General features: G+C 32.8%; 3 long non-coding RNA genes across 3 annotated transcripts; 1 reads left to right on the forward strand and 2 right to left on the reverse strand.

Annotated features, from left to right (window-relative positions):
- Positions 1–311: 311 nt before the first annotated feature.
- LOC110895632 lies at positions 312–2447 on the forward strand. Its single transcript, XR_002567282.2, has 5 exons — positions 312–437; positions 1189–1220; positions 1444–1498; positions 1622–1914; positions 2015–2447. It is a non-coding gene; the product is annotated as an uncharacterized LOC110895632 (long non-coding RNA).
- A 1292-nt stretch (positions 2448–3739) lies between these two features.
- On the reverse strand, positions 3740–9603 carry LOC110895630. Its single transcript, XR_002567280.2, has 3 exons — positions 5763–9603; positions 4869–4934; positions 3740–3955 (listed from the first exon to the last, which is right to left on the reverse strand). It is a non-coding gene; the product is annotated as an uncharacterized LOC110895630 (long non-coding RNA).
- Positions 9604–9605: 2 nt separating this feature from the next.
- On the reverse strand, positions 9606–11748 carry LOC110895631. Its single transcript, XR_002567281.2, has 3 exons — positions 11574–11748; positions 10680–10745; positions 9606–9766 (listed from the first exon to the last, which is right to left on the reverse strand). It is a non-coding gene; the product is annotated as an uncharacterized LOC110895631 (long non-coding RNA).
- Between the last annotated feature and the right edge of the window lie 582 nt (positions 11749–12330).

Consider the following 12330-nt stretch of genomic DNA (forward strand, 5'->3'; position numbering starts at 1 on the left):
TCAAACTTTAATTAAAACTATTTATATCATTCTTACAATTCTTTTAAGACAATAACAAAATACACTAAACTCCTAAAATCTATCTATTATACTAAATGAATTCTCTTAAGCCACAAGGTTTATTCTTAGCCAATCATTTTGATGATGTGGCAATGCTCTAAAGGCTGAGAATTCATCCTTAGGCGGCAATTCCATTTCTTCCTTTTCCTTTCATATAATTTTCTTTATAAAACGTATTCATTCAATGCCATTCATTACACTAAAACCTACCACCGCCTTCTCTCTTCAATTATCGGTAATACCTAGAACTTTCCATATATCAATGGATTTTCTCAATCAACTACATATAAAGATTTCATCTTCTGCATCTTCTTCATCTTCATCGTTCTTTTCATCAATCTATTTCGGTTTTTTTTCGTTAATCCATATCGACATCTGTAAGTCTTGGTTGTTAACATTTTGGCGTAATCGTTCTTTATTTTTTCCGAATTTTATTTGTTTTTTGAAATAGTATTTATCGGTTGTAAAAACCCTTAATCCGATTGTCATTATAGATCTGTTGTTTATGTTTAATGACTGTATGTTTTTGGTATAGATTTTGATTGTTACTAATAGCCCTAAACCGATTGTAATTTTTCTGTTGTAGAAACCCTAAATCCGATTGTCAACATAGATCTGTTGTTTATATTTATTTATTGTATGTTTTTGGTAGAGATTTTGATTGTTACTTATAGCCTTAAACCGATTGTAAAGTATAAATTTGAAATAGTATTTTTCTGTTGTAAAAACCCTAAATCCGATTGTCATCCTATATCTGTTGTTTATGTTTATTTACTGTATGTTTTTGTTATAGAATTGTATTGTTACTCATAGTCCTAAACTGATTGTAATTTTTTTGTTGTAGAAACCCTAAATCCGATTGTCAATCTAGATATGTTGTTTATATTTATTTATTGTATGTTTTTGGTAGAGATTTTGATTGTTACTCATATCCCTAAACCGATTGTAAATTATAAATTTGAAATAGTATTTTTCTTCTGAAAAACCCTAAATCCTATTGTCATTCTATATCTGTTGTTTATGTTTATTTACTGTATGTTTTTGTTATAGATTTTGATTGTTACTCATAGCCCTAAACCGATAAATCACTTTTAATTTTTATGTTAATTTTTTTCAACTTGAATGCAGGTTTCCAATATGCCTGGGTCTTCCTCATTAAGGTATATATTGTGTTTGTTATTCTCTAACTTATTGTATCAAATTGTTGAACTTATGTTGATGCTATGTACATTTTGTATAAAGTTATGATCATTATGTTAATTTTAATTTTTTTATCAGTTTGTTATTATACCTGTATTGTTTGTTGCTTTTGCTTTCATTCTGTATCATTTGTTTCGAACAATAACATTTAAATGTTTAGTAACCTTCTATTTTTTAAATCAGTATCAGAGAACCCTGTTTCTGTAGGCATATGAATAAAGCAGACGAGATTATTCTGGTAATTGATATTTCACGTTTTGTTGTTGTTATAATTAAATTAAATTTATTATAATTTTTTATATAATTTTTTTATAATTTTTTTCTCTAATTATATTTCATCTTCCACTGTTTGGTTTGTTAGTCTATTCATTCTGATGCTGCTTGCAAGCTGTGGGGTGTTGATAAAGGCCCTACAAATGTTATGATACATACTGATGATGGCCGCATTCTTAATGTTTTTTTAAGCGAATCTAAAGGAAATTTGTTCTTTTTCCATGGATGGTCCAATGTAACCCAACATTTGGGACTATCCAAAGGATGTTTTGTAGTATTCAATCCCCTCGATTGTACTACGTTACATTAACACATTTCATTGATGGTGTTAGTGGTAGCTCTTTTTGGACATATCTGCTACGTACGTCATCTCATTTTTGTGTAAGTTATTCTTTAGTTTTATGCATCTTAAAGTATTTCTGTTTATCTTTAGTTATATTAAAAATATTTTTCTTATTTTTTTTAATTATCGTTTTTATAGGTAATACCTGAAGTTATCCTGCCAGAAACCTTTTCTACATCCATTGATGTAATATCCACTATAATGATACACAACAATCCGTTTCATGTTGGGATTGAAATGGATGACGGTAAATTCGGTTTTACCGTTGGTATTGACGTTATTGTTAGTTTGTTACATTTAGAGCCTGGTTGTTTTTTGATATTTACAAAATATTTTGGTAATTATTTTAATTTAAAAGTATTTGGAAAAAACGGTGTTGAAAAGAACTTTCTTGATGTAGAGGTTGATGTGGTAAGGTTACATTTTGTTACTTATATGTTATTTATACATTTTTTCATTTAATAAATTGTAATAAATGTTTTATTTAATTTGCAGCCTTTACTTCCTCCTATTGATGCTGTGAATGAAATTTATGAAGAACCACATAGTCGTGTGTATCGGTTTTCCCGTATTGCTGGTACCGATTTTATAAGTTCTAATATCATTTTATGTAAATTACAATAATTTCATTCTTTATATCTTTATTTTTTTATTAATTATGTTTTTTTAACAATACAGATGCTTCCCCGATCGTGTTTCTGAAATGACCAAACTTAATCTTTGTTTGAAAGATATAACCGTCAGACTTTTGAATCGGGAACCCCCAGTTCAGTTTACCAATGGTACTAGACGTGAAAGGACACATAATGGTTTTCGATATGCGTTAAGGCGATGGTCGAAGTTCATGAAAACTGCTGGAATTAAGGTCCGTGACACCGTTGACTATTATTTTGACGAAAATGAGCAAGTGCTAAGTGTTGAAAAGGTTGTACCTTACGTTAGTGGTCGTAATTAGTTATTTGACATTTTCGCTGTTGTTTTTTCCTTTTTCATCAGTTTAGATATTGACTTTTTTATAGTTTTTTTGGTTTTTAACATTGTTATGGTTTTCAATATCAAGATAGTACATGTTGGTATACGTTAAGTTTTATTTTAACCACTATAAATGCAATGTATATGATAATATCAAATTATTAAAAACCCAATGTGTACAATGTTTAATATTTTATTTTAAGATTTGTTTTCCCAGTAAACATATACATAAAAAACGGTTAAATAAACCCTTTTTGAAATTTACCAACAATTACAATTTACACCAGTTTGTGATATGTACATATAGCATTTAGATGTTTATTGTAAAAAAATATGACACTACTGTTTATATATACATGGTTATGTTCAGTAATATAAAAAAATGAAATACAAAGTTTTCAAAATTTATTTATATTCTCCTATTTTTTGTAATGTTGTTCCAAACGAATTTTTATTATTCCATAATATGTATTGTTTGTCAATTATTATTAACACTCATATCAAAAACCGGTCAAGTAGGAAGCGTTTATTGTTATCATCAAATTTCTGATAAAATACCTATTTCTAATTGTAATAACTTTTCAATAGTTTTCATTTAAATTTCTTGAATATGTGTTACATTATGTATTATGTATATCTTACACCTTTACGATAAGTTACAATTGCTTATTGCTTATAGGTATTATTGAACTTGAAAAAAATAACTAAACGAAATTTGTATATATGATTGGTTTTCGTAAATGATTTATAAGTGAATAAATGGAATGCATTTAGTCACTCGATTGCTATTTCTGTTACAATTTCACTCAATTTATTGTTTTATATAATTTGAAGTGTTAAATTTTATATAATTTTATTACCTTTTTGTAGTAAGATGCTTAATTTTACAAATTACATTTCTAATTTTATTACCTTTTCATTACATCTATTAATGGAGGTTACAGGATGTCACACCCCGAAATATCAGAGCTAGCGTGACTGGACCGGTATCTTCATTGCACAGCGGAAGCAAATAAGCTAAGACTTCTAAACAATGAACGCCCGCTAAGTACCCGAAATCCCATGGGTTCTCCTATTCCAACCGTTCCATAGTTTTGAAAATGCAACCTGAGAAAGAACATGCGAAAAAGTCAACATAAAGTTGAGCGAGTTCATAGTTTGTTTTGAAAAGATTTAAAATAAATCTTTTTGATAACCGGTTTTAAAGTTGTTGAGAAAATATAGTAAAATCATTTTCTTGGCATGATATATGAGAACTGTGAGTCTAGCCCACGAGAGTCTTTGTGCATTGCACGAGAGAGAATGGGTCGAGCCCAAACGAACCTTTGTAAGCAGGATCAACGCGTCCTCTTACTTAGGTATAATTTGAAAAACGTTACCAAAGTTTGTAAATCCATGCATCTGTGAGTTTCCATCAAATGAATCTTATGAATATATGAAAGTTTTAGTGTTGTAAATGGGTATGTAAAGCGTCTATGAACAGGTTGATCGTTAATGTTTCGCGAGGACATTAACGTATGCGGCGACATAGGAAGTACTCAACCTGTGTAGACGATTTTTAGTGTCGAATCACCTCGACTGTGTCGAATCACCTCGACTGTGTAAATCACTTCGACTGTGTCGAATCACCTCGACTGTGTCGAATCCCCTCGACTGTGTGAATCACCTCGACTGTGTCGAATCACCTCGACTGTGTCGAATCACCTCGACTGTGTCGAATCCCCTCGAATGTGTCGAATCATCTCGACTGTGTCGAATCACCTCGACTGTGTCGCCCGTACCCATTAGAAAATCATGCACGCTTGGTAAATATGCGCACGTTTTGTAAAACCGGTATGTTTGATCGAAACCATTCGTAAACCATTTAAGTTCCTTGAAATTCATTCGCAACACGGTTTAGAAATATGAGTTTTCGTTCATCGAAAAGTTATTTACTTTTGCAAAAACTTGCATGTCTTTCCACACCCGAAAACATTTATAAAAAATGTAAAACAGTAAAAAGTGGGGGTTATGAACTCACCTGAAACACGTATATGCAAGTGCTAGCAACCGAAGCCCAAAATGGATACATCGACTCAAACATGTCCTATATAAATGAGAGACACCTTAAGGTTGTTAAAAATGTCTATCTCGCAAGTTGTTCACCAATCTTTGGAACACGCTCGTATTCCTAAAAGTTAAATAAATATGTATCTAAAATAATATATTTATTTTTAGTTAAAAATAATCTATCTCGTCGTGTTTTTCACAAAATAAATATTTGTTCTATTTTTACCAATATAATCGTCAACACGACGTCTCAAACAAGAATGACAACTTGCCCTTTTTATCAAATAATATATATCCACATGTATGTATTACAAGCAGTCAAGCATCCTACTTAGTGATATTTACCCAAAAATATACCAAGTTATAAAATCATTCTTTTACCAATATTCTCCGGATAGTAATATGCATATATTTGTATAAAGAATCAACACTAATAAAAAAACCAACTAAAATCCTTACAAATTCGTAAGCCCGTATTTAATTCAAATTTCTAAGAGTTTGGGTTTTTAGTATCTAAAATCATTATGTCAAAAGTTTATAAAGAATAAATATCCAGTTTTAACAATAAATCTCCAACAACAAAATACTAATCTTTTAGAACTCAAAACCAAGAACAAAACATACCCAACAACTTACTTACAAAACAATGCACAAAGTCGACAAATATGTACTTTTTATGAAGTAAACACCCAGTGCCTATCACAATCATAAACTAGTAGTATGAATAAAAATAAACTTATTTTTATATGTAATTTATCTTTTTATGATGATTTTTTTTAAAGAAAACTATGTCAACCATGATGAACACTTGGTATAAACTAAGAAAATTGACATAATCTTAAAGATGTAAAAGATGAATTCTTACCACTAGACTAGCTAGGGAAGGCACTAAAACGTATGAATGAAAAAGGCTTGTAATCGCTTCAATCGCCTCCTGATGCTTGGACCTTCTTTAAACTCTTGAAGCAATTTTTTGTATGGAAGTTTAGTTGTATATGTGTATGGTCGTATACTTAGAGAAAAGAGATGAGAGCTTGAGAGGGTTGTATTGCTTCAAAATGAGGATAAGTGTTTATTACATAGGCCACCAAAAATATCTAGTAATTCACACATGTGGAAATATGATAAAAATGAAAGTATGAATGTGTGTATGTGATCGTAGAGATAGAGATATGAGGGTTTTGTAACCTTTGTGATTTTTTTTTTGTTGTGGTGGTGCTTCTTGAATTGAACGAGAATGTGATTTTTAAATCCCAAAGAGTCCATGTCAATCATCACAACAACTCTCAAGGCATAGTTATTTTCAATCAAGAAATTACAAAAGTATGAAGAGATTGGGGATGGTTTGGCCGCACGGTAAGGTGGTGATATGATTGTGATTTACACAATATCTTGGATATGTATACAAGTAATACATCTAATATTTGGTGGGGATTTTTATAGAGAATTCTATAAAAACTAATAAAATATATACATAACTTGATTTATAAATTATGTAGAATATTTAGCTCTTCTAGTTACAAGACCTTCATAAACAAAACTAAGACTTTGAATGTATATATATATATATATATATATGTATATATATATATTGTCATGATATATCGGTTTGGTTTTAACTAATATATATTCTAATTGTATAGACATGCTTATATATAAGTCCGAGTGAAGGTAAAGTCTCGATACACGTGTGTTCCGGTTTGACCGTTGACCCGAGCTTGACCACGTTGACCGGCAGTTGACCACGTTGGCCGGCTGACCCGAGACGCCAAATCAACGTTGACCGAGTTTGACCGCAGTTGACCCGAACCCGAACCGAGTTGACCCGTGTTGATCCAAACTTCGTGGAATGTTGTAAATTGTTTATTTAAAGTCAAAATTACGAAAAATTTTGTTGGTGTCAATGTTTTGTTGCATTCGTTTGCGTTTGCGCTTTATGACATTCGAAAGCATGATAGTTTCACCAAATCAAATTCATATGTTTAAATCAAACGTATAAAACTCGTATTTGTCGACGTTGTCAGCATTTCGTTCGGTGTCAGTTTGTTATCGTTTAACGCTCAGCAGATTTCCCAAAGATTACCATACGCGCTCAGTAGCGTCAGATAAACATTCCTAGGCATTCCAATAGCCTAATTTAGTTAATTCGTGCCTTACTCACTATTTATTATCGCCTTAAACGTTTTTAATCACGTAATTAAGAGGCGTTAATTACCAGTTGTGACATTCTCCCCCTGTTGAAGAAATTTCGTCCTCGAAATTTAGACTATGTTATATCCTCCAAGTTTTGTTGTTTCGCAGGTAAGTCCGAAAAATACCAAAGTGAATGACCGCGTAATCGAATCAAGTCTTACGCAAATTATGTTAATTCAATGTCGTTTTGTATCAATAAAAACCCAACGGTTCAACTGAGTTTGTTCAAGAAATCAATATCAAGTGAACGAAGTGTAGTGATACTATCACCAATGCGGCTAAGTTTGTGGGGGTCCAATCCAAATAGGAAATTCAACGAATAGAATTCCAAATGAACGTTCATAATATGCAATCAATTTTGAAACAATAGAATTTACTGCCAACGGAAACCTTGTGTCGATCGTCGTATGATTGACACTCGAATTCAACAAGCTCAAATAAATAGAATCATGAAAACGATTTGTCAACTATCGAACCATTAAATGAAAATAAATCAACGTGTTGACATTATTGAGTCGCAAGGATACACCGAAACGAAATACAACCGAACCTGGTGTATCATCGTCTTAATTCATAGTTGCATTAAGACCATTTAAATGATGAATCAAACGAAAAGCATATATAGTTTCGCATGAACGACTGATCGTGATTAGCACAAGCTACAAGTTTATACCGACACCACAAGGTGTCGTAATGAATGAAACAATTCATTAATAACGGTGATCAAACAAGTATCACCGTGATTTGCATGAAACGCTCGATTATGATTAGCCCAAGCTACAAGTTTATACCGACACCACAAGGTGTCGTAGTGATCGAAATAATTCAATTATAGTGGTGACCGAACAAGTATCACCGTGTCTTGAAATCAGATGCAAGGTTCAACGAAGAAGAAAAAAAAAACTCATAGGATTTTCAATTGATATTGAAACAAATAAATAATGTTTTTCGATCGAAAATAAAAGAGCAATAAATATCACAAAATGTTCGATCGATGCTCAAAGAATCGTTAAGAGGTACACTGAAATATGACATAAATTTGTGTACCATTATCTTAACACACGATTGTGTTAAGATTGCTTTAATATGATAAACCAACAAAGCGGATTTAATATCAATAAACAAATAAATAACTAAATCCGTACATGATGTGAGCAACAAGATTAGCGCAAGCTTCAAACTTGTGAAAGACGCCACCACAAGGTGATCGTGATCAAAGAAACGATTTAATGAAGTCGAAGACCAAACAAGCATGTTATGGTTCAAAGCAAATGAAGTGCTTGTTGGGATTATTTCGAATATGATGGCCTCTACCCATCATATGGACTCTTGAATCGAATATATATTACGAGCAAGTTCAATCAATTAAACTTGGATGAAACATAATCCAACAATGAATTCATGTGTCAACAAGTAAGTTTCGACATGGCCACAACGAAAAACCATGCATGTAGCTTGAAAGGAAAGGAGTTTCAACGAGTTCGTTGACCCGATATCAAGGAGTCAACGTTTTGCAATAACACGGTCACAAATCAATCTAACGGCATGCGTAACAAACAAAACATGCGTAACATGTGAATTTGTCAAGAAATGAAGCAATCGAGTGTTCGCTATTTCGAAATAAAGTCCTCGTGATGCAATGACTATTAGGAGGAGTAGGGGTATGAAAACCTACTCACTATATGCGAAAAGTCGAAATTTCAACAAAAGAAATTTAAGGACTTTACCTGGAAGTTCATGTGATGATCGGTTGTTAGATGACATTACCATGGAATGTCGAACATAGCGTAATCGCCATTAATGAAGTAGGGGGGATGCGGAGACATGTGACTTCTTTTGCAGTGCCAACAAGTGTGAGTCTCTTCAGACTAAGTATCGATTGTTGTGAAATCTTGTTTTAACGTACCTCAGCTTCACTCGTGTCATTTGCAAGATCATGTGGCAAAGTACTGCATTTCGGTTGTTGTTCTCTCGCTGACGGGATTAGCATCGTTGTTGCCGTGCCGATTTGTGTTTTCCCCAAGGCCTTGCCTCGAAAGTCGTGTGTGACGTACTTCGACGTCCGCTGAAGTATAGTTTAAGTTTCATGTATACCTGTGCACTAGCGTTTCGTTCTGCGTAGGTTACCTGCTCGGGTAAGTAAGATAGCATAGACGACATAATATAATGGCGTTTGCCCGAGTTGTTAGTCACGGTTTCTAAGTGAGGACCTTTAATGAGTTTCGACCTAAGCTTTACAAAGGTCCAAAATGCATGTTATCCCAAACTCTCAAAGTTTTGCTTAAGGTATGAATCTGTTTCGTGAACCGTGTATCAACACAACATTTGCGTATGTTTGAAATCAAAATTGTTAACTCATTGTTTTCGGCAACGGTTGGAACCCATATTCGAGTACTAGGCATTCTGTGTGTATTCAACGTCTTATTAATCTAAGTCCCCAGAGGAAAGTGAGGTTAGAGCCTAGGTATCTCTACAGAAACCTAATTCAATGAAACCTATGGCTCTGATACCAATCTGTCACACCCCGAAATATCAGAGCTAGCGTGACTGGACCGGTATCTTCATTGCACAGCGGAAGCAAATAAGCTAAGACTTCTAAACAATGAACGCCCGCTAAGTACCCGAAATCCCATGGGTTCTCCTATTCCAACCGTTCCATAGTTTTGAAAATGCAACCTGAGAAAGAACATGCGAAAAAGTCAACATAAAGTTGAGCGAGTTCATAGTTTGTTTTGAAAAGATTTAAAATAAATCTTTTTGATAACCGGTTTTAAAGTTGTTGAGAAAATATAGTAAAATCATTTTCTTGGCATGATATATGAGAACTGTGAGTCTAGCCCACGAGAGTCTTTGTGCATTGCACGAGAGAGAATGGGTCGAGCCCAAACGAACCTTTGTAAGCAGGATCAGCGCGTCCTCTTACTTAGGTATAATTTGAAAAACGTTACCAAAGTTTGTAAATCCATGCATTTGTGAGTTTCCATCAAATGAATCTTATGAATATATGAAAGTTTTTGTGTTGTAAATGGGTATGTAAAGCGTCTATGAACAGGTTGATCGTTAATGTTTCGCGAGGACATTAACGTATGCGGCGACATAGGAAGTACTCAACCTGTGTAGACGATTTTTAGTGTCGAATCACCTCGACTGTGTCGAATCACCTCGACTGTGTAAATCACTTCGACTGTGTCGAATCACCTCGACTGTGTCGAATCCCCTCGACTGTGTGAATCACCTCGACTGTGTCGAATCACCTCGACTGTGTCGAATCACCTCGACTGTGTCGAATCCCCTCGAATGTGTCGAATCATCTCGACTGTGTCGAATCACCTCGACTGTGTCGCCCGTACCCATTAGAAAATCATGCACGCTTCGTAAATATGCGCACGTTTTGTAAAACCCGTATGTTTGATCGAAACCATTCGTAAACCATTTAAGTTCCTTGAAATTCATTCGCAACACGGTTTAGAAATATGAGTTTTCGTTCATCGAAAAGTTATTTACTTTTGCAAAAACTTGCATGTCTTTCCACCCCCGAAAACATTTATAAAAAATGTAAAACAGTAAAAAGTGGGGGTTATGAACTCACCTGAAACACGTATATGCAAGTGCTAGCAACCGAAGCCCAAAATGGATACATCGACTCAAACATGTCCTATATAAATGAGAGACACCTTAAGGTTGTTAAAAAATGTCTATCTCGCAAGTTGTTCACCAATCTTTGGAACACGCTCGTATTCCTAAAAGTTAAATAAATATATATCTAAAATAATATATTTATTTTTAGTTAAAAATAATCTATCTCGTCGTGTTTTTCACAAAATAAATATTTGTTCTATTTTTACCAATATAATCGTCAACACGACGTCTCAAACAAGAATGACAACTTGCCCTTTTTATCAAATAATATATATCCACATGTATGTATTACAAGCAGTCAAGCATCCTACTTAGTGATATTTACCCAAAAATATACCAAGTTATAAAATCATTCTTTTACCAATATTCTCCAGATAGTAATATGCATATATTTGTATAAAGAATCAACACTAATAAAAAAACCAACTAAAATCCTTACAAATTCGTAAGCCCGTATTTAATTCAAATTTCTAAGACTTTGGGTTTTTAGTATCTAAAATCATTATGTCAAAAGTTTATAAAGAATAGATATCCAGTTTTAACAATAAATCTCCAACAACAAAATACTAATCTTTTAGAACTCAAAACCAAGAACAAAACATACCCAACAACTTACTTACAAAACAATGCACAAAGTCGACAAATATGTACTTTTTATGAAGTAAACACCCAGTGCCTATCACAATCATAAACTAGCAGTATGAATAAAAATAAACTTATTTTTATATGTAATTTATCTTTTTATGATGATTTTTTTAAAGAAAACTATGTCAACCATGATGAACACTTGGTATAAACTAAGAAAATTGACATAATCTTAAAGATGTAAAAGATGAATTCTTACCACTAGACTAGCTAGGGAAGGCACTAAAACGTATGAATGAAAAAGGCTTGTAATCGCTTCAATCGCCTCCTGATGCTTGGACCTTCTTTAAACTCTTGAAGCAATTTTTTGTATGGAAGTTTAGTTGTACATGTGTATGGTCGTATACTTAGAGAAAAGAGATGAGAGCTTGAGAGGGTTGTATGGCTTCAAAATGAGGATAAGTGTTTATTACATAGGCCACCAAAAATATCTAGTAATTCACACATGTGGAAATATGATAAAAATGAAAGTATGAATGTGTGTATGTGATCGTAGAGATAGAGATATGAGGGTTTTGTAACCTTTGTGATTTTTTTTTTTGTTATGGTGGTGCTTCTTGAATTGAACGAGAATGTTATTTTTAAATCCCAAAGAGTCCATGTCAATCATCACAACAACTCTCAAGGCATAGTTATTTTCAATCAAGAAATTACAAAAGTATGAAGAGATTGGGGATGGTTTGGCCGCACGGTAAGGTGGTGATATGATTGTGATTTACACAATATCTTGGATATGTATACAAGTAATACATCTAATATTTGGTGGGGATTTTTATAGAGAATTCTATAAAAACTAATAAAATATATACATAACTTGATTTATAAATTATGTAGAATATTTACCTCTTCTAGTTACAAGACCTTCATAAACAAAACTAAGACTTTGAATGTATATATATATATATATATATATATATATATATATATATATGTATATATATATATTGTCATGATAT

The sequence above is a fragment of the Helianthus annuus genome, chromosome 12, assembly GCF_002127325.2.
Source record: "Helianthus annuus cultivar XRQ/B chromosome 12, HanXRQr2.0-SUNRISE, whole genome shotgun sequence".
Classification (NCBI taxonomy): Eukaryota; Viridiplantae; Streptophyta; class Magnoliopsida; order Asterales; family Asteraceae; genus Helianthus; species Helianthus annuus.